Source organism: Phacochoerus africanus, chromosome 3 (genome assembly GCF_016906955.1).
Source record: "Phacochoerus africanus isolate WHEZ1 chromosome 3, ROS_Pafr_v1, whole genome shotgun sequence".
Lineage (NCBI taxonomy): Eukaryota > Metazoa > Chordata > Mammalia > Artiodactyla > Suidae > Phacochoerus > Phacochoerus africanus.
In genome coordinates, this window is record NC_062546.1 from 27,287,169 (window position 1) to 27,314,119 (window position 26,951).

General features: G+C 43.8%; 1 protein-coding gene across 3 annotated transcripts in view; it reads right to left on the bottom strand.

The window, feature by feature from the left end:
- The window catches only part of KIF3B (kinesin family member 3B), a 47,871-nt gene extending 21,213 nt beyond the window's left edge, over positions 1-26,658 (bottom strand). For 2 of the 3 annotated variants that reach the window (XR_007133877.1, XM_047771350.1), the window contains exons 1-2: positions 26,588-26,658; positions 10,907-10,979 (exon numbers count right to left, since the gene is read on the bottom strand). The gene's annotated coding sequence lies outside the window, so the exon portion shown is untranslated. The remainder of the gene's footprint in view (positions 1-10,906; positions 10,980-26,587) is intronic. The other variant, XM_047771351.1, reaches the window with a different exon arrangement.
- Between the last annotated feature and the right edge of the window lie 293 nt (positions 26,659-26,951).

Sequence of the window (26,951 nt, forward strand, 5' to 3'; positions counted from 1 at the left end):
GGTGAATGCATGTCTGTGTTTGAGATGCATGCTACAATGCTAGACGTATATATGTAAACGTGAGAACTGGCAGCCTTAGCAGGGCAATGGGCTCAGAGGACACTCAGAGGTCTAGAGAGAAAAAAGAGACCTTTCACTGTACACTTGTCTGTACTGTTTAAATTTTTTATCTTGTACTGACAATATTTTTCCATTCTAAAGTCATCAAATATGGCTTGTGCAAAATGTATTCAAATAAACAAGGATGTGGGGTAATACATTATATAGAAAGCACTCAGCCAATCAATAAATTTAATACAGTTTGAATGCAAATAAGAAAGTAGATTTAAGAAAAAAAATTTTTGGCCACACTCGTGGCACGAGGTAGTTCCCTGGCCAGGGATCAAACCCGAGCCACAGCAGTGGCAATGTCAAATCCTTAACCACTAGGCCACCAGGGAACTCCAGATTTAAGATATTTTTAAGGAAAAACAAAAAAGAAAACTTCAGGAGTTCCCGTCGTGGCGCAGTGGTTAACGAATCCGACTAGGAACCATGAGGTTGCGGGTTCGGTCCCTGCCCTTGCTCAGTGGGTTAAGGATCCAGCGTTGCTGTGAGCTGTGGTGTAGGTTGCAGATGCGGCTCGGATCCCGAGTTGCTATGGCTCTGGCATAGGCTTGCGGCTACAGCTCCGATTAGACCCCTAGCCTGGGAACCTCCATATGCCGCAAGAGCGGCCCAAAGAAATAGCAAAAAGCCAAAAAAAAAAAAAAGAAAAAAAAGAAAACTTCATTTGGTGCTGAAAAATTCAGAAAGCAAAAGGAAGGATGATTAAATGGGTCCTTTGAGAAGGAGCAGCGACCAAGCAGATCAGAGCAAAGAGGGACATATGAGGATCTTAAACTCCTAAAAACCTCAGTGCAAGGGTTTTTTTAAACAATAGGACATACACCCGGTTCTTGGGTTCAAAAGGTCCTTTGGTGACAGGTCTCTCCTTTACCTGTTCTCTAGCCACCTAGTTCCCTGCTTATAAGGCAAGTGTTATTAGATTTTTAATCTTCCTGAACGATTTTATGCATAACAAGCTAAGATGTATTAATACTTACCCTCTCCCTTTTCACACAAGCACACTCTGTCACACACAGTAACATGCAGTGTCCTGCATCTCGCTTTTTTTCACTAAACAAACTATCTTGGAGTTTGTTCCCCTCAGTAAATGCAGAGCTGCCTTATTTATGACAGCAAGAAAATATCCCCCTGCATGGAAGCATCATAATTTATTCAACCACTACCCTGGCACTTAAGCTGTTTCTGAGATTTTACTGTGAGAAACCTAGGATCACATCCTTTCATGTGTGAGAAAACCAATCTGTAAGGATAAATTTCTAGAAGTGCAATTGCTGGAGCACAGGCTATATGCATCTGTAATTTCAATAGATACTTAGAACGGTGATGACAGCATTCTTTTCAGTTGCGAGAATGAGCTATTCCCTGCCAACAAAAGGTAGGAAAATGTGAAGCAGTGATGGGACACTCTAGGCATATATGCTGCAGATTAATACAAATAGAGTCAATATGTTCCCCCACTGATCTCTCATAAAATATTGTTCTGCCTCTAAGCACATGATACATGAAAATTTATTTTTCATACTTCTTCTAGTTGTTGCATGCAATAAAATAATGTCAAGAATGAAGAACCAGAAGACTTCTTATCTTCTCTGAACTCGCTTGTCTGTAAAATCTGTAAAATAGGGAGCATTCACCTTCATTTGGGATGACTGTGAGACTCCGAGACACTTACAAAGGTGGAAGTACTTTGTGAACTTACAGAAAGGTGGATTAAAATTAATTACTACAGTTTCATCCAAAACCCTTTGAAAGATCAAAGGGTCATTCCAGAGATTACTGAGAGCCCTGATTTTATGTAATATATATCACTCTATTAACATTCTCTGCTGTTCAATTTGTAGTCATCATCCTTAAAAAAAAAAAAAAAGGTCATTGAGATCCAAATATTTAATCAATGTTCAATTAGAAGTAAATCTCAAGCCATTTAAAGAAAACCATGTAAAAGACAGTCCTTTAGGAGTTCCCATCGTGGTGCAGTGGAAATGAATCCGACTAGGAAACATGAGGTCTCAGGTTCGATCCCTGGCCTCGCTCAGTGGGTCAAGAATGTGGTGTTGCTGTGAGCAGTGGTGTAGGTGGTAGATGTGGATCAGATCCCGAGTTGCTGTGGCTGTGGTGTAGGCTGGTAGCTACAGCTCTGATTCAACCCCTAGCCTGGGAACCTCCATATGCTGCAGGTGTGGCCCTTAAAAAAAAAAAAAAAAGGCAGCCCTTCATTCATCACCCTCTAGATGCTACTAGAATTTTGCCAGATGTTTTAAACCAGATGTCAGAATGGCTTGTTTACTATATCTCCTTTTCTTTCCCAGGGGAATGGCCCGGGAACTACAGCTGTTGCTGATCCTTTGCCTGTTGCTCCCTCTGTTTCAACAGAGGCCTATGAAAGCTGTGACGGTGCCATGCCCTATAGCCTCCTTTGGGGAGGCCTCTGCTGCAGTGCATGGAACAGACAAGACCCTTGACTTGAAGGAGTAAGAAAGAGAAGAGAGTGGGTGGGAAACGGGTCGTTGGTGACGATCGATTCTTCTGCATTATATACCCGGGAAAAGGCTGAGCTGTCCAGTTTTTACCTATCAAAACAATGTGGCCCCAAGCCTGTTTAATTTAAAAAAAAAAAAAAAAAAAAAAAGGGAGTTCCCATCGTGGCGCAGTGGTTAAGAATCCGACTAGGAACCATGAGGTTGCGGGTTCGGTCCCTGCCCTTGCTCAGTGGGTTAACGATCCGGCGTTGCCGTGAGCTGTGGTGTAGGTTGCAGATGCGGCTCGGATCCCGCGTTGCTGTGGCTCTGGCGTAGGCCGGCGGCTACAGCTCCGATTAGACCCCTAGCCTGGGAACCTCCATATGCCGCGAGAGCGGCCCAAAGAAATAGCAAAAAGCCAAAAAAAAAAAAAAAAAGACTGAAGTAGGCTTTGTGGGGGTTTTTTGTTGGCTTTTTAGGGCCATACTTGTGGCATATGGAGGTTCCCAGGCTAGGGGTTGAATCGAAGCTGTAGCTGCTTGCCTACACCACAGCCACAGCAACAGGGGATTGGAGCTGCGTCTGTGACCTACATCATAGCTCACAGCAAGAGCAGATCCTTAACCCACTGACCGAGGCCAGGGATCGAACCTGAGTCCTCATGGATACTAGTTGGATTTGCTACTGCTGAGCCATGACAGGCACTCCCACAGTAGACCTGCTTACAGATCTTGATGTTCAGCTGCTTCTGTTATCGCCCCATACGTGTCTGAGCTCTCCAAAACAATAAAAAAGGGATGATAACGATCTACGATAATCTTAAAAAATCTTTCAAAAATAAGGAATTCCCATAGCCTGAGTCCCATTAATTAAATCTTCTTGACTCGGGACACAGAACACCATTTCTTTTCTGAACTCACTGAGCTTGACTAAACTGGTCATGTACTGTTGACATATTATTTCAGGAAGATGGACTAATTTAATTTCCTGTCACCAGGGGTTAAAATCTTGCTGTGGGTCCTCCTCAAAGGAGAGGGTTTTCTTGGAAGGATGCCCTGATACTCTTTCTTTACTTTATTACCTTCCTCCTTCTTCTGGCCAGTCTAATTGCAGCAATAAATCTTTAGAGGAACTCACAGCATTGCCAGGAAAGAAGGAACCACTGGTCAGCAGCTCAGCACCTTCATCCTAAATACCTTTTCTGCTAAAACTTGTCATTGCAATGTTAACAACCACTGTCTGAATGGCTACTACATGTGAAAAACTTCATCTCTTTTGTCCACTGAGGTATCAGGTGCACATTTCTCACAGGAGCCACTCTCTTCTAGAATCTTCCATGTTCGGATTCACACACCCTCACCTTGCTGAGCTGTCATGGAGTCCACCGCAAATTCTAGAACTAGATGTGGACTGGATTCTGAGTAACTATTGGTTTCCTGTCGAGATTCTAGGACAGATGTCAGAAACTGGTCACATTCTACCTGAAGCACTTTATTTGACCCAACTCTTGTTTAAAAAACAAAACAAAGAGTTCTCTTGTGGTGCAATGGGTTACAGATCCAGCATTGTCACTGCAATGGCTTGGGTTGCTGCTTTGGCATGGGTTGAATCCCTAGCCTGGAAATTTTCATATGCTGTGGGTGCAGCCAAAAAGAAATTAATTAATTAATTAAAACAAAATAAACCCCTTAGCAATTCCACCTTTATATGTGTGAATGGTAAAAAAACAAGAACAACAACAACAAAAAAACCCAGTGTTCCCGTCATGGCTCAGCAGAAACAAATCTAACTAGTACCCATGAGGACGCAGGTTTGATCCCTGGCCTTGCTCAGTGGGTTAAGGATTTGGCATTTCCATGAGCTGTGGTGTGCATCACAGATGCAGCTCCGATCCAGCGTTGCTATGGCTGTGGTGCAGGCCAGCAGCTACAGCTTTCGATTCAACCCCTAGCTTGGGAACCGCCGTATGCCACCTGTAGCCCTAAAAAGTAAAAAAAACAGCAACAAAAGAAACTTTTGCACATGTGCATGCAGGAGGAAACACACACAAGGATGCCTCTTGCAACATTGTTAAAATAGTAGAAAACCGGAAATAACCTAACCACCTATTTATGGAGGAACTGAAAAATAAAATATGGTATATTACAGATAATATACTGTTCAGTAGTGTAAAGCAATAAATTAGAGCAAGGGTCAGCAAATTTGGCTCAAGCTTTTTTTTTTTTTTTTGGCTTTTTAGGGCTGCACCTGTGGCATATGGTGCATATGGAGGTCCCCAGTCTAGGGGTCTAATCGGAGCTACAGCTGCCAGCCTACAGCACAGCCACAGCAATGTAGCATCTGAGCCACAACTGCAACCTACACCACAGTTCACGGCAACACTAGACCCTTAACCCACTGAGCGAGGCCAGGGATCAAACTTGCGGCCTCATGGTTCCTCATTGGATTCACTCCCACTGCGCCACCACGGGAACTCCTATAAATAAAGTTTTATTAGAACACAGCATATCTCTTTGTTTATGTATTACCTATGGCTGTGATAGCTATGGCCCACGAAACCTAAATATACCTAAAATATTTACTACCTGATCTTTCACAGAAAACTTGTGCCAATCCTGAATTAGAGTTACATATATTTACATGGATTAATAAACAGGTTGAGAGAAAAAGCAAGCTACAAAGTGATGATTATGCCTGAAAACCTAGAAAACAGTTCTTATTCTGGCTCAGCAGGTTAAGAACCTGACATGGTGTCCATGAGGATGTGGGTTTGATCCCTGGTCTTGCTCAGTGGGTTAAGAATCTGGCATTGCTGCAAGCCATGGTGTATGCTGAGGACGCAGCTCAGATCCAGTGCTGCTGTAGCTGTGGCGTAGGCCTGCAATGACAGCTCCAATTCAACCCCTAGCCTGGGAATTTCCATATGCTTCAGGTGTGGCCCTAAAAAGAAAAAATAATAAAAATAAAAATAAATAAATATAAAAACCTAGAAAACAATATGATGCTCACGGACTTGCATTTATATACACATAATTATTTTTAAAATGGTATAGATGGGGATACAACAATTTATGATAGTGGCAGCCCAAATAGGGCAGGGTAAACTGTAGAGAATGGAACAAAAAATATGAAGAAATTTTTCAATTTTAGCTGTAATTTTTTTCTTTTTTCTTTCTTTCTTTCTTTCTTTTTTTTTTTTTTTTTTGCTTTTTAGAGCCAAACTCATGGCATATGGAGGTTCCCAGACTAGGGGTTAAATCAGAGCTACAGCTGCTGGCCTACACCACACCACAGCAACACCAGATCCGAGCCGTGTCTGCGACATACATCACAGCTCACGGCAATGCCGGATCCTTAACCCACTGAGTGAGGCCAGGGATCGAACCTGAAACCTCATGTTTCCTAGTCAAATTCATTTCTGCTGCGCCATGATGGGAACTCCCATATCTGTAATATTTTATCATTTTTCTTAAAAAAAAATGAAACGGGGAGTTCCTGTTGTGTCTCAGTGCTGAACGAACCCGACTAGCATCCAAGAGGACGCAGTTTCGATCCCTAGCCTCACTTAAGAAAGGCCTGCCATGCTAGTCCACCTTGCTACATTTTTTTCCTTTTTTAGCTTCCCCCATGGCATATGGAAGTTCCTGGGCCAGCGATTGACTCTGAGCCCTAACTGTGACCTTAACCTACTGCACCAGGCTAGGGATCAAACTGGTGCCTTCATAGAGACAAGCTGGGAGTTCCCGTCGTGGCGCAGTGGTTAACGAATCCGACTAGGAACCATGAGGTTGCAGGTTCGATCCCTGCCCTTGCTCAGTGGGTTAAAGGATCTGGCGTTGCTGTGAGCTGTGGTGTAGGTTGCAGACTCAGCTTGGATCCCACGGTGCTGTGGCTCTGGTGTAGGCCGGTGGCTACGGCTCCGATTCGACCCCTAGCCTAGGAACCTCCATGTGCCGCAGGAGTGGCTCAAGAAAAACACAAAAAGACAAAAAAAAAAAAAAAGACAAGCTGGATCACTAACCCACTGTGTCACAGCAGGAATTCCTAGTCCATCTTTTTAAATGACATTTGCCACGGCTCTGTTATGACATGAAAAATGCTTAGCATAAATGGAAAATGCAATTTACAAAACTCAATGCAAGCAATCACAATTACATAAAAATAAGACATACATCAAAACATCAATGCTGGCTCACTCTGGGTGATGGGATTACATACAAGTGATTTCCCCTGCTCCTTCAACATTTTTGTATTTTCCAAATTTTCTTTCACGAGCATGTGGTATCTTCAAATAGGAAAAAAATAAAAGTCTGGCAATTCACCAGAAGCAGCCCTGCAAGGAGGAGCAATCTGCGGGCACACAGTGCATATTAATGCATCTTGAATCAATGTGTTCCACTGCAATGTCCTCTAAGATCAGACCAGACAACCACCTGCCGACTGCCTGGCCTGCAGTTCAAGGACACAGAAAGGCAGCCCAAGTGACAGACCACAGGGGCCATCAGAAAAGTACTACAACGTTCAGGCAAGAAGACAGCGATGATTCTCTAATAACCGGCCCAAACCAAGTAGCCCCTGTGAGGGTTTCTCTCAGGGGAAGTGGCTGTTTCTACTCTGTTTCCACCTTATCACCATCAACACTACTTTCTCTCACAACAGTTGCTAATTGTTTTGAAATATCAGGACTCCTTGTTCACAATCCCTGAACCACGTCAACAAAGCAAGTCCAATTCCAGGCCTCTGGTTCCCATGTTGGCCAGTTATCAGAATGGGAATTATACAAATTTTCAAAACAAGATTATATATTTCCAGTTGAAAAATAACATCACTGTCTGTAGAATTTGTGTTGAGGGAATAGTTCTATATTTGCTTACACATACAAGAAATATATCTGGACAGATAAGCCAGAGCCTAGTAATGACACTGGTTGCCTGTAGGGAAAAGAGCTGGGTGGCTGAGGGCCAGGAGTGTAAGGGAGGCTTTTCATTGTATATCTTATTGTTCCTCTTGAGTTTCTAATTCTGTGAATATATCACTTAATTGGAAAAAAATGAAATTAGGGGAGAAAAAAGATGGAAAAATTTTGTGAAATTAACCAAATAATTTCAGGTGTTAAAACTCAGATGTTTCCTCTTTTCATCTATTCATTTTTACTAATCACCGTGAATATTATGTAATAAAATGTTTTGGCTGATGAACTAAGGGCCCTAGCAATAGAACTATTTGTCTCAACTTCATTGTGAAGTTTGATTTAAAAAGCTCCTAGCATGTAAATCAATGAAATTGGAACACACCCTCACACCATGCACAAAAATAAACTCAAAATGGCTTAAAGACTTAAACATTAGACAAGACACCATCACACTCCTTCAAGAGAACATAGGCAAAACATTCTCTGACATCAACCATACAAATGTTTTCTTAGGTCTCCCAAAGCAACAAAAACAAAAGTGAAAATAAACTAATGGGACTTAAACTGACAAGTTTTTGCACAGCAATGGAAACTGTAAAAGAAAAAAAAAAAAAGACAACCTATGGAATGGGAGAAAATAGTTTCAAATGATGCAACTGACAAGGACTTAATCTCTAAAATGTACAACAACTTATATAATTCAACAGCAAAAAAGCCAACAACCCAACTGAAAAATGGGCAAAAGACCTGAATAAACATTTCTCCAAAGATATGCAGATGGCCAACAAGCACATGAAAAAAATGTTCGACATCACTAATTATTTGAGAAACGCAAATCAAAACCACTATGAGGTACTACCTCATACCTCTCAGAATGGCCATCATTAACAAGTCAACAAATAACAAATGCTGGAGAGGGTGTGGAGAAAAGGGTACCCGCCTACACTGTTGGTGGGAATGTAAATTGGTACAACCACTATGGAGAACAGTATGGAGGTAACTCAGAAAACTAAATATAGAACTACCATATGACCCAGCAATTCCACTCCTGGGCATGCATCTGGACAAAACTTTCCTTGAAAAAGACACATGCACCCTTATGTTCATTGCAGCACTATTCACAATAGCCAAGACATGGAAACAACCTAGATGTCCATTAACTGAGAAATGGATAAAGAAAATGTGGTACATATACATAATGGAATATTACTCAACCATAAAAAAGAATGAAATAATGCCATTTGCAGCAACATGGATGGAACCAGAGACTCTCATACTAAATGAAGTCAGAAAGAGAAAGCCAATTACCCTATGATATCACTTATACCTGGAATCTATAACATATGGAACAAATGAATCTTTCCACAGAAAAGAAACTCATGGACTTGGAGAACAGACTTGTGGTTGCCAAGGGGGAGGGGGAGGGAGTGGGATGGATGGGAACCTGGGGTTAATGGATGCAAACTATTGCATTTGGAGTGAATAAGCAATGAGAACTATATCTAGTCACTTGTGATGGAACATGATGGAGGATAATGTGAGAAAAAGAATATATACATGTATGACTGGGTCACTTTGCTGTACAGTAGAAATTGACAGAACACTGTAAACCAACTATAATGGAAAAAATAAAAATAATTTAAAAAAAAAAAGCTTCTATGAGATCTATCGCAGTGGAATCTTTAACTTTCTAATGTCAATGTAACATACCATGTAGCCTCAGCCACAAGGGCATTCAGAGGAAAGATGTCAAAATAACAGACTAATAGCAAGAGTTCAATCCCTGGCCTAGGTTCAATCCACATGCCACAGGTGTGGCAAAAAAAAAATATATATATATGTGTGTGTGTGTGTGTGTGTTTATTTATTCATTACAGGCACAATTTATAAACATGAGATCACTTTTTTTTTTTTGGCATTTTGCCATTTCTTGGGCCACTCTCGCGGCATATGGAGGTTCCCAGGCTAGGGGTCCAATCGGAGCTGTAGCTGCCAGCCTACGCCAGAGCCACAGCAATGTGGGATCTGAGCCGCGTCTGCGACCCACACCACAGCTCACGGCAACACCGGATCGTCAACCCACTGAGCAAGGGCAGGGATCGAACCCGCAACCTCATGGTTCCTAGTTGGATTCGTTAACCACTGCGCCACAACAGGAACTCCGAGATCACTTTTTTGTAAGCCAAACAATTGTGTGAACTGTCTGAATATTTTCAAACTATCTCTTAAAAGTACATACAAGAACCACAGCATCTCAAACTAGCACGAATTATTTGAGGGCTGCAGAGCAATCAATGTCAAAACACTGAAATATAATTCTTGACAAGTAACACTCTCTTAAAACAGTAACTCCATTTCTTGGAATTATTTTAAGGCCATCATTGAATAACTGAATACATGTGTAAGATATAAGTATATACTTAGGTTTATCTCAGCAATATCTCTAAACCACTTTAATACTCACTGATGAGGGATTGGTTAGATTATGAAACAGCTCTATAATGGGAAATGAAGCAGTCATCAAGAATGGCAATAGGGAGTTCCTGTCATGACTCAGCAGTAACGAATCCGACTACTATCCATGAGGGTGTGGGTCAGATCCCTGGCCTCACTCAGTGGGTTAAGGATCCAGCATTACTGTGAGCTGTGGTGTAGGTCACAGACTCGGCTCAGATCTGGTGTTGCTGTGGCTGTGGTGTAGGCCAGCAGCTGCAGCTCTGATTTGACCCCTCGCCTGGGAACTTCCATATGTTGAAGGTGCAGCCCTAAAAAGACAAGAAAGAAAGAAAAAGAAAGAAAGAAAGAAAGGAAGGAAGGAAGGAAGGAAGGAAGGAAGGAAGGAAAAGAGAAAGAGAGAGAGGGAGGGAGGGAGGAAGGAAGGAAGGAAGAGAGAGAGAAAAGAAAGAAAGAAAAAGAAAGGCGATAAACTGCTAGGCATTTACTTATGGGAAAATGCTCATGACATTTCATTGAGTGAAAAAAAAGCAGGCTGCCAAAGAGAAGAGTTACTATGATGCAATTTATGTTTATATGTGTACATGTACATGTGCAGAGAAAAGGAGGAGGAGAAATATGAAGGAGACAGTGTAAAGTCATGGTTAAAAACATGAACTTTAGTATTCAGCGGGTCAGGATTTTAATTTCTGCTGTGCCACTTAGCTAGAGAATCTTGAAAAAGGCGAGTGATATTGATCTCTGGGGGTGAGCTTGCAAGTGACTATGTTTTGTTTTCTTTGGCCTTCTTGATGGGTGCAATTATTTTTTTCTTATAATCAAGCAGTGGGGATGGTCATAAAGCTATTTTTTCTTTGGGGAAAAATGTCTAGTACCTTGGTTTCAACTTACGTATCTTAGGAAGACAGGCTACTTATCTAGAAAGAAATGTAGAAAGGTCACAGGAAAGAAACATGAACAAATAAGTGCCTACCCTTAATTCAGGTTGGCGCCATGCACTCTCTGTCATTTGATGACCCCAACAGGCAAACAAAGAAAGCATTTATCTAGGGGAAAAAGAAGCAAAGAAATCCTATTTTGTGAAACATTCACAAAAAATATATTCAAGTCTCTAGAACACTAATTCAGAATCAACGCGCGTCTGGGGTGTTGTCATATTCAATAGTCACAACTCACAGTATAGTAAGAGTTTAATGTGTATTCCTCTTCTAATTTTCAAAACCACCTTATGGGGAATAGGTATGAGCCCTATTTTTTTTTTCTTTTTTTTAGGACCACACCTGTAGCATATGGGTTCCTGGGTCAGAGGTCAAATCAGAGCCGAAGCTGCCAGTCTATGCCACGGTCACAGTAACACAGGATCTGAGTTGCATCTGTGACCTATACTGCTGCTTGTGGCAACACCAGATCCTTAACCCACTCAGCGAGGCCAAGGATTGAACCCATATCCTCACAGACACAGATTCTTAACCTGCTGAGCCACAACGGTAACTCCTAAAAATCCTATTTTAAACTTATTTTAAACACACACACATACATACATACACATGTATATCAATATAAGTATAGATTAAAACAATTCAAGTTGCACATGTGAGTACCCAGTAAATAAGTAAAATCTTCCCGCTACCCCTGGGGAGACACCTGAAGCACCTACAAGCATTAATATATCTATATTGCTTCTCCACTTTTTTTTTTAATTCAAGCATAAGTATAGTGTCTACCATTCTCCATCTTACTTTACAGATCTTGGAAACAACCCCACCCTCCATCCCCACTCTTTAAGTAACTGCCTAGATGCCATGGTACAGTTGTCTTACAATGTATATGATCAGTCTCCTGCTGAGGGACCCTCTGATAGTTACTGGTCTTTGCTAGTGCAAATAATGCTGCAATGAATATCTTGAACACCTACCTTTAGGTACACATGGCGGTTAGTAGTAAGAGCTATTCCTAGAGGTGTCAACACTATGCATGTTTCTTTCTGACAGAGGGCACTGTCTTACCCACTTCCCAGGCTGTACCATTTATCCGCCTACCAACACTGCCCACACGACCCTAACATTCCGAGCTCACGCGCTGACCTACCACTAAGCTATGAAGCTGGAAGAGCCTCTGTGCCAGGAACTTCTTGCTCCATGTACTGATCCAGGAGAGAAATGAAACTGTTTCTCTCCTAAAAATTTACACTCTGATGTCAGACACTTAATCGAGATACAACATTTGGCCCTTGACCAGGGTCCCTTTTTGGATCTTGATGAAAACAAACTAATGTTGGATTTCCCATCATGGTGCAGTGGAAACGAATCCGACTAGGAACCATGAGGTTTGATTCCTGGCCTTGCTCAGTGGGTTAAGGATCCAGCATTGCCGTGAGCTGTGGTGCAGGTCGCAGACGCAACTTGGATCTGGCATTGCTGTGGCTGCGGCGTAGGACGGCAGCAACAGCTTCGAATGGACCCCTAGCCAGGGAACCTCCATATGCCGTGGGTGCGGCTCTAAAAAGATGATCAAGGAAATTTGAACATGGGACATGAGATGATGTTAAGGAATTATTGTTATTTTCTTAGGTGTGAAAATGGTATTTTTAAACTAAGAGTCTTAAACACACGAAAGCATTTTCAGATAAAGTTATATGCTGTCTGAGACCAAAATAATCAGGGGTGAGGTGGGGTTGGGTGGATAGGAGGTTACAGGTAAAACAGAATTGCCATATGCTGATAAATGCTGGAGCTGGGTAATGGGTTCATTGTTCATTATACTGTTCTATTTTTATGCATGCTTCAGAGTTTCCAAAATGGAAAGAAAAAAAAATGCCCTCTGACCAATTGCTTTTCTTTTCTTTCTTTCTTTCTTTTAAAACTTTTAAGAAAATTTTCATTGTGGTTTTAAAAAAAACCCCACATAATATAAAATGTACCTTAACTATTTTTTAAGCATACAGTAACCATCTTACGTGTATACATTATTGTGTAACAGGTCTCTAGAACTTCTCATCTTGCCAAACTGAAGCTCTCTATACCTATCAAACAGTGGCTCCCCATTTCCCCATTTCCCCTGCCCCTGGAAACCACCATCCTACCTCAAGGTTCACTCATGTTGTAGCACATAACAAGATCTCCTTTTATGAGGCTAAATAACATCCCACTGTATGTATAGACCACATCTTTTTTTTTTTTTTTTTGGCTTTTTAGGGCGGCACTCACGGCATATGGAGATTCCCAGGCTAGGGGTCTAATTGGAGCTACAGTTGCCAGCCTACACCAGAGCCACAGCAATGCCAGATCCTTAACCCACTGAGTGAGACCAGAGATCGAACCCACAACCTCATGGTTCCTAGTCGGATTTGTTTCCGCTGCACCACAATGGGAACTCCAAGACTACATTTTCTTTATCCATGGATCTGTCCATGGACATTTGGGCTACTTCCATCTCTTGGCTATTGTGAGGTATGCTGTAGTGACCACGGGTATGCTCAGTGACTTGTCCTTTTAATCAAGACTGCTATGCAGCTGGGTAAAAAGCCACAGAAAATTCCACTTTTTTTTTTTTTTGTCTTTTTGCCATTTTCTTGGGCCGTTCCTGAGGCGTATGGAGGTTCCCAGGCTAGGGGTCAAATCGGAGCCAAGAGCCACAGCAAGGTGGGATCCAAGCCGCATCTGCAACCTACACCCACAGCTCACAGCAATGCTGGATCCTTAACCCACTGAGCAAGGCCAGGGATTGAACCCACAACAACCTCATGGTTCCTAGTCGGATTTGTTAACCACTGAGCCACGACAGGAACTCCAAATTCTACATTTTAAAAGAGGAAGGTGGCCTGGATAACAAAAAAGAGATCAGACACACCTGGGAGGGAAACCCAGTCCAACCATTCCCAACTCTGAGACTCCATTCGAGTTCCTTCACCTTGCTGAACCTATATCCCCCTCTGTAAAAGGAACCAGCTCCTGGGGGCTGTGTGAGGATGCGAGCAGGACAGGCATTACAATGCCTGGCCCACAGGAGGTGCTGACCCAATTTACAGGAGAAAAAACCTAAGAGTGGGAGAGAGAAGTACCATGGGACACCGAGTTAATCAGTGGCAAAGTAAGCAGAAACCAGGTCTACCTGGCTCCAAAGTTCATGGCTTTTTTCCGCACCAGCATGTCCTAAATGTCCGTCACACAACTGTCTCTTCACAATTTTCGCCATTTCCTTATACCACTTACTATTATTTAAAATTTGTGTTTTTTCATTTGTTTGTTTTTTGTCTTTTTGCCTTTTTCTAGGGCCACTCCTGCAGCATAGGGAAGTTCCCAGGCTAGGGGTCTAATCAGAGCTGTAGCCACTGCCCTATGCCAAAGCCACAGCCATGCAGGATCCGAGCCGTGTCTGTGACCTACATCACAGCTCACAGCAACGCCAGATCCTTATCCCACTGAGCAAGGCCAGGGATCGAATCTGCAAGCTCACGGTTCCCAGTTGGATTCGTTAACCACTGAGCCACGATGGGAACTCCTGTTTTTTAATGAGACAATATTTATTTATTCACAGAGTTCACACGAAACATTGGTTCCTGGTGTGAGAGAACATTGTCTTCCCAAGCCAACCAGGACTGATGGAGACACCTGGTCTTGCTGGTACACCATGTGAAATCCATTGTTTCTTCGACTGCCATGGAAGAAGAGAATAAGAACACAGGGATATTACAATCCTCCTTTATTCTTTGACTCATAGTGATACCCACTGTTCAGAAGCCACGTCTTTTCCAAAAGCAAGAGGTCTAGGAAACAGTCTTCCATGCGCCCAGAGGGAAATGAGAATTGTGGAGTGCCTGCTGCAATCTCTTTCTTTCCATCAAATAATCCGGCATTCTCCCTGTCACAGAGAGAACTGGCTCGTTCTCCCATAGCTAAGGTTTTTGCTTTCAATCTACTTTAACCAAATTTAGTTTTATTTATTTATTTATTTGCCTTTTTAGAACTGCACCTGCTGCATATGAGATTTGTAGCAATAGCTGCTGGCCTACTCCACAGCCACAGTAATGCCAGATCTGAGCTGCACCTGCGACCTACAGCAAGGCTCACGGCAATGCCGGTTCCTTAACCCATCGAACAAGGCCAGGGATGGAACCTGCGACTTTATGGTTACTAGTGGGGTTTATTACCAATGAGCCACAATGGGAACTCCCACAAATTTATTTTTTAAAAGAAACTTTATATCACTGCCATAAATGGAAAACCAGTATCACTTGTAAACAAAAGACAACTGTGAAAATCAGTATAAGGACACACAACAATGCTACTATGTTCTAACTAGATACTGTAGCTTACCTAAGGCCCAGGGGTGGGAGCTCTCTTTGGTGGTTAGAAAGCAAGTATTAAAGACTGAAGGGGACTATTCCCATTGCGGCACAGTGGTTAACAGATCTGATCAGGAACCATGAAGTTGCAGGTTCGATCCCTGGCCTTGCTCAGTCCGGCGTTGCTGTGAGCTATGGTGTAGGTCGCAGACGCGGCTCAGATCCCACATTGCTGTGGCTGTGGTGTAGGCCGGTGGCTACAGCTCTGATTAGACCCCTAGCCTGGGAACCTCCATATGCTGTGGGAGAAGCTCTGGAAAGGCAAAAAGACAAAAAAAAAAAAAAAAAGAAAAAGAAAAAGAAAGAAAGAAACACTGAAGGGAGTTCCTGTTTTGGCACAAAGCGGAAATGAATCTGACTAGTATCCATGAGGATGAGGGTTCAATCCCTGACCTCACTCAGTGGGTTAAAGATTCAGCATTGCCATTGAGCTGTGGTGTAGGTCCCACATTGCTGTGGCTGTGGTGTAGGCCGGCAGCTGTAGCTCTGACTAGACCTCTTCCATATGCTGTGAATGCAGCCCTAAAAAGAAAAAAAAAAAAAAAAAGACTGGAACCCAATATCCTTAGAAGAACCAAAACAGTTTCAAAGAAATTAACTCTTGAAGTGTCATTCAGCATAATTTAGGATGCCGTGTTTGAGTGTCACCTAAAATCTTCTCTTCCACCTGGATTAGCTCCAGAATCTAACCCCATCTAGATGACCCCAAATCAGGGTCCCATTTTATCAAGAACACATGCCACCTTTATGGTAAATAGTTCCCAAAGATGATCAGGCAAAATTTCCTATAAATCACAGGATTTGTTTTAGTAATACAATGAGTTAAATATATTTTTCAAATCCCCCTCTACCAGAACTATCATGGTTCACTGTTCAATTCCATAATGATATGTGTGCTCTCACAGCTCCTCCAGTGTGCAGAACTGATAATGTATATACAATATTTCTGGTTAGTGTCACCAGCCAACAGTCTGTTCAGAGACTGAAGGGTTTAAATGTTAAAGGCTCTTGTTCTGGTTCCTACTCACAAAGAGTTCTGTATCACGGGAAAACAGGAGTTCCCATGTAGCTCAGCAGTTTAAGGACCTGACATTGTCATTGCAGGGGCTCAGGTTGCTGCTATGTCAAAGGTTTGATTTCTGCCCCAGGAATTTCTGCATGCCATGAGTGTGGCCAAAAATTATTATCATTATTATTTGCTTTTTAGGGCCACACCTGTGGCGTATGCAAGTTCCCAGTCTAGGGGTCAAATCGGAGCTGTAGCTGCTGGCCTACACCACAGCCACAGCAACAAAGGATCTGCGCCTTGTCTCTGACCTACAACACAGCTCATGGCAATGCCGGATCCTTAACCCACTGAGCAAGGCCAGGGACTGAATCTGCATCCTCATGGATACTAGTCAGATTCGTTAACTGCTGATCCATGATGGGAACTCCCAAAAGTTATTTTAAAAAGTAGAAAAATTTGGGGAGTTCCCGTCGTGGCGCAGTGGTTAACGAATCCGACTAGGAACCATGAGGTTGCGGGTTCGGTCCCTGCCTCTTGCTCAGTGGGTTAACGATCCGGCGTTGCCGTGAGCTGTGGTGTAGGTTGCAGACGAGGCTCGGATCCCGCGTTGCTGTGGCTCTGGCGTAGGCCGGTGGCCATAGCTCCGATTCAACCCCTAGCCTGGGAACCTCCATATGCCGCGGGAGCGGCCCAAGAAATAGCAACAACAACAACAACAACAAAAGTAGAAAAATTTGGAGTTCCCATTGTGGCTCAGTGGGTTAAGAGCCTGACATACTGTCTGTGAGGATACAGGCTTGATCCCTGGCCTCGCTCAGTGGGTTAAGGATCCATTGGTTGCTATAAGCTGTGGCAATGTCACAGATTCGGCTTGGATCCCACTTTGCTGTGGCTACGGCAAAGCTGACAGCTGCAACTCCAATTCGACCGCTAGCCTGGGAACTTTCATGTGCTGTAGGTGCAGCCATAAAAAGGAAAAAACAAAAACAAAAATAAAAAAACAAAGGAAAACAAATTAAAGAAAAGCAGCAAAGAAGGCTGACAAAAACTCTTAAAAGATACTTTATGGTATGTGAATTATATCTCAATAAAGTTCCTTTTTTTTTTTTAAAGACACTCTTTGAAGATCCTAATCAATTTTTTCTTTTTTAGGCAAGAAATAGATTTATTAAGATAGGACGCTTGTGGGAGTTCCCATCTTGGTGCAGCAGAAACGAATCTGACTAGGAACCATGAGGTTGCGGGCTGGATCCCTGGGGTTAAGGATCTGGCGTTGCCGTGAGCTATGGTGTAGGTTGCGGACGAGGCTCAGATCCCACGTTGCTGTGACTCTGGTGTAAGCCGGCGGCAACAGCTCTGATTAGATCCCTAGCCTGGGAACCTCCATGTGCTATGCATGTGGCCCTAAAAAGCAAAAAAATAAAAAATAAAAAATAAGATAGGATGCTTGTGAGAGATGCAAGTGGGCAGGCAAGGAGGCTCTGCCCCCTAAGCAAATTTTAAGAAGGAAAATGTACAGTTCTCCTTCTGAACTTTTTTTTTTTTTTTTGGCTGTGCCCACGGCAGGCAGAGGTTCCTGGGCCAGGGATTAAACCCAAGCACAGCAGCAACAATGCTGGATCCTTCACTGGCTGAGCCACCAGGGAACTCCTGAATATTTTAAAGTTCTTAGTTTCCCCGAACTAATCTATTTAGTTTTGTTCTCTTATGAGGCTAAGAGGGAAGCAAAGACGTTCACTACAGCACTGCATGTGATTAAAAGAAGTCAGAAACAACTTCAATGCCCAACACTAGGGAAAGTTCACCCCCTCATAATTACTAAACATGAAAACATGGGGAAATGATAAAATATGAAGCAAACATTTCCAAATGCAGAATGGGAGATGCACTTTGAGTGCATCTAAAAAGATGTCTGCAAGTGGACAAAATGCAACTGAGCTAGGTAACCATTTTCAAGGAAAATCCCTTCCCACCAAACTATAATAACATCTGCCTTTACAACCTCACTTAGACACTACCCTTTTAAAAACGCTATCTAAGGAGGCAGACTTTATAATTAAATTTTTTTAAAAATGAAAGGATCTAGTTTCAAGAAATCATCTGAAATGTAGACAGAAGTGTATATAATGATAATCTTCAAGATGGTCCCTGTAGCAATGTTTACAGCATTTAAATACTGAAACCAGCCTAGTTACAATGATGAAGGAAATAAGAATCGCCACATCCATGAGAGAGCATAATTTAGGAATGTACTTTCCTTTGGACAGTGAGATGTTAACAGTAGCTATTTCTTATTTAATCTTTTTAGGACTTTCCTCATTTTTCCTTAATGGAAATTCATTATATTTATAATCAGGAAAAAAAGTTCTATTAAAAAACTGCCGGTGGAGTTTCCATTGTGGCTCAGCAGTAACGAACCCTACTAGCATCCATGAGGACGCAGGTTCAGTCCCCGGCCGTGCTGAGAGGGTTAAGGAGCCAGCATTGCCATGAGTTGTAGTGTATGTCGCAGATGCAGCTCAGATCTGGAGTTGCTGTGGCTGTGGTGTGGGCTGGCAGCTGAACACCATGTGCCATGGGTGTGGCTCTAAAAAAAAAAAAAAAAAGAAAAGAAATTGCTGGCAATTGAAGAAATAAGTAGGGAAAAATACTATCTATTTCTTAGGCTAGAATCTGACCTGCTATTGCAGATGGTGCAAACCCAGTAACTATTTCCATTAAGAACTATCTTCTTGTGGTTACCTTAAGTAACTTGAGCTGACATTTTATCTTACCTGCATGGAATCTTTTATGATTTACCAGCTAGATTTTTTGCTTAGGTTACTGAAATGAGTTATAAAGTAATGACTGCTGCAATCCACTAAGCTGCTGGAGACAGTGCTATGAGCTTTAGTTTCTGCTTAATATATGTCACACACAAAAGCCCCAATCAAACCCTTCCTGAAATGGCTGAAGGCAATGTTGAGGACCCCAGGGTGAGTAACAGAATGTCTGATCTCAGCTCCCAGTGATCTATTACAATCTGTATTTCATTTGGACCCACTTCCATTTATATACTATGTTCAAATATGACAAAATGCAAGTGCTGCAAATATCTGGCCAAAAATAAATAAATAAAATCACACCCACCACGATTATCACTGGTGCTAATACAAACTATGATTGAAATAAATCAGCATACTAAAGATAGATCTGCCTGTGTGTGAAGAGCTCCATGTCTGCTATCAACATGACAAAGTGAGGAGACACAGTGTGTCACCATGATTAACTGAGCCTTAAACAAACATTCCGAGGTGCAGCACAGATGTGTGATACTGATAAGAGGGGTTCATTGCAATGATCTCTGACTGCCAAGAAATACACTTTAAAAGCCCCACCCCAGAAGGTGTGGGGAAAAGCCCAGCATGAAGTCACCAAGGAGAGGAAAACAGCACCCAACTCAAACTGTGTTTCAGGCAGGGCTGGCAGAGCCTTGGAAGACTAGCCCATGTTCTTATTTTGCCTAAACAGAACATGGAAGGCCAGAGAGGCTGAGTTGCTTGCCCCAGGTCACACTGCAAAGGGCAGGATTGCTGTTAGAATTCATGTCTCCATGCAGACTCCACTACCTTTTCACACCAGAATTTCCTGTGATGGCACAGGCCTTGACCAAGAAATCTTTCCAAGACTTTGCAGAGATAAAGAGATGTTGAAAGGAAAATAATGATCCCACACTGCAGACAGGGAAAACTGAGCCTCTACAAAACTGAATCTTCTGCAACCAGCCAGCAGATGATATAGAGTTTTAGCCAACCTCTCCTCCCTGGTGTAGATATTATCACCAGAATAAAGAAGCAACAGTTCAGGGCTAAATGACTCAGAACACAAGCTCACAGTTCCTATCTGCTTCAGATGTTTCAGGCCTGTGTTAGAGCCAAGAAGGGTGAGAGGCAACCTACCTCACAAATCAGGTATCTGTTTGTTGCCTATCAGTCAAGTAACTGACCCCACAGTTACGTTAGAAATACCTCACAGGTTCTTCCCCTGATTTCGTCAAACATTCTATGAAATCATATTCTTCTTACTTTTTTTTTTTTTGTCTTTTTAGGGCCACAGCTGTGACATATGGAAGTTCCCAGTCTAGGGGTCCAATTAGAACTGCAGCTGCTGGCCTACACCACAGCTACAGCAACACCGGATCCTTAACCCACTGAGCAAGGCCAGGGATTGAACCTGCAACCTCTCGGTTACTAGGCAGGTTCCTTTCAGCTGAGCTACAATGGGGACTCCTATGAAGTCACTTTCATCAGCATTCAAAATTAGTTACCCAGGAACAGAAGGGAAAGAAAGACCCTTGACAAGACATCAGGGATGCACTGCCCTCCTAAAAAACAGATGAACGAATGAGTGGTACAAAGTGCAATGCAGCTGAAGTCAGCAGACCTGGTTAAGCTAGTTGACTTTTCTGTGCCTCTACTTTCCTCTTCTTGAAAATGAAAAACAATACTCATGTTACACGATTGCTGTGAGGGCTGAATGAGACAACATGTGTAAAGTGCTGAGACTAGTGCTTGGGTCAATAAATGTTAGCTATTCCTATTACAGGCATACCTGGGAGAGAGTGAAGGATCAGTTCCAGTCCACCACAATACAACGAATTCTTGTAATAAAGCAAGTCACACAATTTTTTTGGTCTCCTGGTGAATATAAAAGTTAAGTTTACACTAAACTGTAGTCCATTAAATGTGCAAGAGTATTACGTACAGAAAGAAAGTACATGCGTTTTTTTTGTTTGTTTGTTTGTTTGTTTTTTTGCCTTTAGGATTGCACCTGTGGCATACGGGAGTTCCCAGGCTAGAGGTCAAATTCAAGCTGCAGCTACTGGTCTACACCACAGCCACAGCAACATGGGATCCAAGCTGAGTCAGCGACCTACTCCACAGCTGACCTACTCCACAGCTCACGGCAATGACGGATCATTAACCCACTGAGCAGGGCCAGGGATAGAACCTGCATCCTCACAGATGCTAGTCAGATTCATTTCTGTGGAGCTACGATGCTGAGCCACAAAATCCAGATTCTGCATTTCTAACAAGCTCTTAGGGCACATGGGTGCCCCAGTCGTACAGAACACACAACAAGGACCCACCTAACCCAGGACCTACTGAGTGCTTAATAATACTGACCAAAATGAGAGACCTCTCGGGAGCTCAACGCTTCATCTGTAAACTGGGGATAATATATATTCCACATGATCTCAACTGACTGAACATTAGTAAATGAGAATGCACAGGAGAGAGCATTCTAAATAGCAAACAAAGCTAGACAAGTGGAGGTCACAGGATTATTAGTCTGACTAGTCACAGTGCTGAACTTACAACATGGTGAAGCATAAATTTACAGGTACAATTGTTAGCCTATATGAAAAGAAGGTTTGAATTCCCTTGTTTGGAAAAGATACTCCATTCAAAGGTCCTCTAGGAATTCTAGCAGAATACAACCGCTTCTCAAGGGATTCCCAAATCAAAAGCTCCGCAACTTTAGAAATGTCATTCGATGGCCAAGAAAGAACCACTTTGGCAGGGAGAGTGTGGCCATTTGAGGCACTAAGCTTCACTAGTGAGTCCATTCTGTCTTCCCGAGCTGGCCAGCCTCCTTCCAGCCTTCATCAGCCAAGATCTCGAGTCAGAAGAGCAATACTAACAGCATGAGACAGATGGGCACTGCCCTGGAAAGCCCATGCTGCCACTCCACAAGCTGGTAAAGAACCACATTTCGAGAACAGCAGGGCTCACGGATATCCAAGGTGGAAGCTTCGAGGAGATGCACCTAGCTGTCTTCCTGCAGGATAAGCTGGGATGTCCCTCCAGAGACCACAAGGTGTTTATACCTTGTGCCTCTCCTCTAAGGGTTCAGAGGAACCATAGCTAATTTTTCCTCCCAGGGCACCTAACCAAAAAGATCTCTCATCGTTTTAGAGGCAGATGGCACCACCAACATCTACTTAATTGCTCAGGCCAAAAACCCAGGAGTCATCTTTGATTCCTTTAGCTCTTCCTCTCAACCACCAATCTGCCGGTTTCACCTCCAGGACCCTAATTCAACCTCTTGTACAGTCCCCACTCTGATCACTCTAGAAAGCCACCGTCACCTCTTGCCTGGCTTCCGACTGCCATTCTTTTTTTTTTTTTTTTTTTAAGGCCGCACCTGCACCATATGGAAGTTCCTGGGCTAGGGGTTGAATTGGAGCTGCAGCTGCCAGCCTACACCACAGCCACAGCCGATTTGAGCTGCATCTGGGACCTATGCCGCAGCTTGTGGCAATGCTGGATCCTCAACCCCCTGAGCGAAGCCAGAGATCAAATCTGCATCCTCATGGATACTAGTCGGGTTCTTAACCTGTCAAGCCACAACAGCAACTCCCCTAGCTGCCATTCTTACACCCCTTAAAATTCATTTGCCACATAGAGGCCAAAGTGATTGTTTTTAAAACAAAAAAACAGATCATGTGTTTCCCGTTCTTAAAGCCTTCAATGCCTTCCCATTGCTTTTAGGATAAAACTCCAACTCCTGGAGTTCCCGTTGTGGCGCAGTGGTTAACGAATCCGACTAGGAACCATGAGGTTGCAGGTTCGGTCCCTGCCCTTGCTCAGTGGGTTAACGATCCGGCGTTGCCGTGAGCTGTGGTGTAGGTTGCAGACGCGGCTCGGATCGCGTTGCTGTGGCTCTGGTGTAGGCCGGTGGCTACAGCTCCGATTCGACCCCTGGCCTGGGAATCTCCATATGCCGAGGGTGCGGCCCAAGAAACAGCAGCAACAACAACAACAACAACAAAAAAACCCCAACTCCTTCCTCTAGCCTACAGGACTTAGGTGACCTGAGGCCTCACCCGCAGCCTCCACACGCCCCCCCCCCCACCATTCTCCCCTCTCCCCACCCCAGCCTACCTGCTCCAGCCACTCTAAGCCTTCTTTCTGTTCCCAGAACTCACCAAGCTTATTCCCACCTCAGACCCTTTATCCTTGCAGTTCCTTCTGCTACATTTTCAAAATGTTGGCCCCTTTCTAGCAGCAAAATGTCACCACCTTAGAGTGGTCTTCTCTGACCACGCAATCAAAGCGGCAGCACCCCCCCCCTCCCGCCCCGTGGAGAAGATACTTTGCATGACATCACTCTTTTATTACTTTTCACAGCACTCACTTCCATTCCAATGATCTTGTTCATTTATTGGTTTCTTTTTCTGCTGCTACCACTAGAATGGAAGTTGCATGAGAGCAAGGACACCACCTACCTCTCTACTATCACATCCTTAGGACAGAACTGGGCCTGACACACAGCAGTGTTCCGTAAATGTTGGGTGCCTGAAACTGAGGCAATTGGAGCAAGAGCACTGAACTTGGGAATCAGAAGGTGTGGATGCCGGGGTGAAATGGGTCACTTACCAGCAGCCTGGCTTCTGAACCTCAGGTTCCTCGACTGTAAAACAGAAATCTCAATCTGCACCTTCCCTTCCTCACGGGGTTACTGATAGACCAAAGCAGTGAAGCAGTGAATGCTTAATCATTTTTGCAAACCATTAGGCACCATAAAGAGAGCACTGTATTATTAACCAGCACAAGAGAAGGCTCTTTCTCAGGGACCCATAAATCAGTGGATGAAAGGGCTTAGAGAACAAGCCGAGGCTTAGCCTAGGCACCCAAAAGAAGCATAAGGACACGAGCAATATGAATCCACAGCTTTACTCTGAGGAGGGGCAAACACAAGATATAAATTCATTTAAAGACGTCAAATTCATTTTAAATGTCAGCAATATGCAAATTAAGCTCTGAGGTCCTTAAAGAATGTAGAGTTGGGATTGTGCCATTGCACTTGGCATAAAGAGATTTAGTAAACATTGACTGAATTGGGATGCAGGCTACTAAACCTGGCATCTTTCTTTGCAACCCATTCTGGCATGGAATTGCAGGTTCCTGGGGCAACCCTGTAATACTGACATTTTTTTAGGCCTCACCCACAGTATGCAGAAGTTCTGGGGCCAGGGATGGAACCCAAGCCACAGCAGTGAAAAAGCCAAATCCTTAACCTACTGTGCCACCTGACATTTATATAATACTATGACAGTGACTGTTTCATGCATGCAATGACTTTGCAAGGTTGACCAACCTGGTATCATCAGCACATGCTTTAATTTATTCATTCACCAACCATAAATAGAATATAAAGTACAATATCAGTGCTATGTTAAGCCCAAATAACAATAGCTAATGTTTACCAAACACACCAGGCACTTTACATTTATCAGGCACCAATAAATCCTCACAACAGTGATATATGGTGGATACAATTATCATCCCCCTTTTAGAGATGATGAAACTGTAGCACAAGAGGTAAAGTATATTGCTCAGCAGCACATAACTTGGAAGTGGCAGAGCCAAGTTTTGAATCCAGGCAGCCTGATTCCATGCTTAAAACACTAGCCCACAATTGGAATTGCATGATACCACTGAAAGGGCCTACAAACTACTCCTCCCACTTGAAAGAGGAGGAAACTAGAGGAGAGAGAAGCCTCTTTTAAACATTCCAGCTCTTTTTTGAAGTCCACACTATGGATGGTATCTATTTAAATGAAGCTTTATGTAAGATCTTGTTTCCTTGCCAGTGGAGGAAAAGCCTCTAACCATAGCAGTCAGAAGTAACAAAAGAATACCCTTGTGGCTTTGTAACAGCTACAGCTGAGAAATCAGAGACATCCTGGTGAGGGGGAGAAAATACGGGATTTACCTGGAAACATGTTCAGCTCCACCATTTAATACGTATAAGATTTTTAGGCAAGTCATTCACTTTTCTTAGCCTCAGTTTTCTTATCTTCAAAATAGGGATGACATCACCACCTACCTGGCAAAGTCTATGTGAAGATTAAGTGAGATAATATACCTGAAAAGTACTTCTTAATCATATATAGTTCATTCTCAATATTTGTGGGGGATTGGTTGTAGGAACCCCCGTGCATACCAAATCCACAGATGCTCAAGTCCCTTATATATAAAGGTGAAGTAAATGTATCTTCATTGAAAAAACCCATGTATCCCGTAGACTGATGCGGTTCAAACCCAGGCTGTTTAAGGGCCAATCACACCTGTAAATAGCTATTACTGTTTCAAGCACTTCTCAAAAGACATGAAGATAACTTTTTCTTCCTTTCTTTTTTCTTTCTTTCGTCTTTTTAGGGCCACGCCCAAGGCATATGGAGGTTCCCAGGCTAAGGGTCCACTTGGAGCTGCAGCTACTGGCCTACACCACAGCTTGAGGCAACGTCAGATCCTTAACCCACTGAGCGAGGCCAGGGATTGAACGTGCGTCCTCATGGATACTAGTCAGATTCGTTTCGCTGAGCCACGATGGGAACTCCCCAAAGATAACTTTTTCTTTTGTAAGAGTCAAAAAGATATAAGTAGAAAATAAAACCATAACCCCAGGAATCTACAAGGACTTGGTCCCCCACCAGGGCTACTTGGTCCACACCACCTCTCTTGCTCTGAGCAGAATGGAGAAGTAAAGCTGAGAGTGGAGGGGTGTCAAACGGTAAGAAGTGGGGGGCAGATATCCACATGAGCTGGTGCACTACACACCTAAAGCCTACCTGTCTCAAAGTCATGGCCTCCAGGAAGCCTTGCCCAAACCACCCCACATGCCTCAGAACAGCTTGTTGAGCACTTACTATGCCAAGCTACCTGATATACCTGCCTCACTGGACTCTCACAGTGGTTCATTAATGCATTTTACAAATAAAGAAAAAAAGGCTCACAGAGATTAATTTGCCCAAGGCCACAAAGTTACTCAGTGGAGATGCAGAGTCACAAATCCAGACACTCAGACTTCAAGCTGGACTCTTGGCCCCCAAGCCAGAGTGCCCTAAGAATTCTCATTTTAACCACTCTGAGCCGCAACTGTTAGGACCTCATTGGACAAACAGGTCAACTGAGACCAAGATGGGAAGGTACTTGCCCAAGGTCACAGGTGAGCCAGGGGCAGCGCCTAGGTTCTGACCCCAGGCTTTCGCTTGCCCGCCTCCCTCTAGAGCTGGGTCCGTGACCTCGACCCCTCGCGGCCGGGTTTGGGGGTCAGGCAGCACACCTCCGCCCGGAGGAGGAGGGGCGAGACCGCCCGCACTGCCAGAAGATGCCCGGGAGGCAGGGCTGAGGATGCTCCCGTTCCCGGAGCAGCATAGTCGGTGTTGCTGCCCCGCGGTACTCCCGGAAGATCCCAGGCGGCGGAAGGATTGGCCCTGCCCGGCAGTTGATCGAACATCTCCCCTGACTCACCTGCAGCCCGAGCCGAAAGCGGGCAGCGGCGGCGGCTGCGGCGGCGGCAGTAGTGGCGGCGGCGGCGGCGGCGGCGGCGGCGGCGGCGGCGGCGGGGGCGGGAGCGGTGGCGAACCGTGAGGCTCAGCCATTCCCCGCTGCCCCGGATGGGGAGAGACGGCGGCCGCTCACTTCCTTAGCAACCCGGCAAGGCGACCCACTTCCTTAGCAACCAGTGTCAATTTCAATAACTTTATTGGGACACGAGTGGCGGACATGGAAAGCTTGTCTGGCGGGGTGGGGCGGGGCGAGAGAGGGAGAGGAGGGCTGGGGCGGCAAGGTACCGGCTCTTTGTAGGTACCTTGTCTCAACATCCTTGAGACTT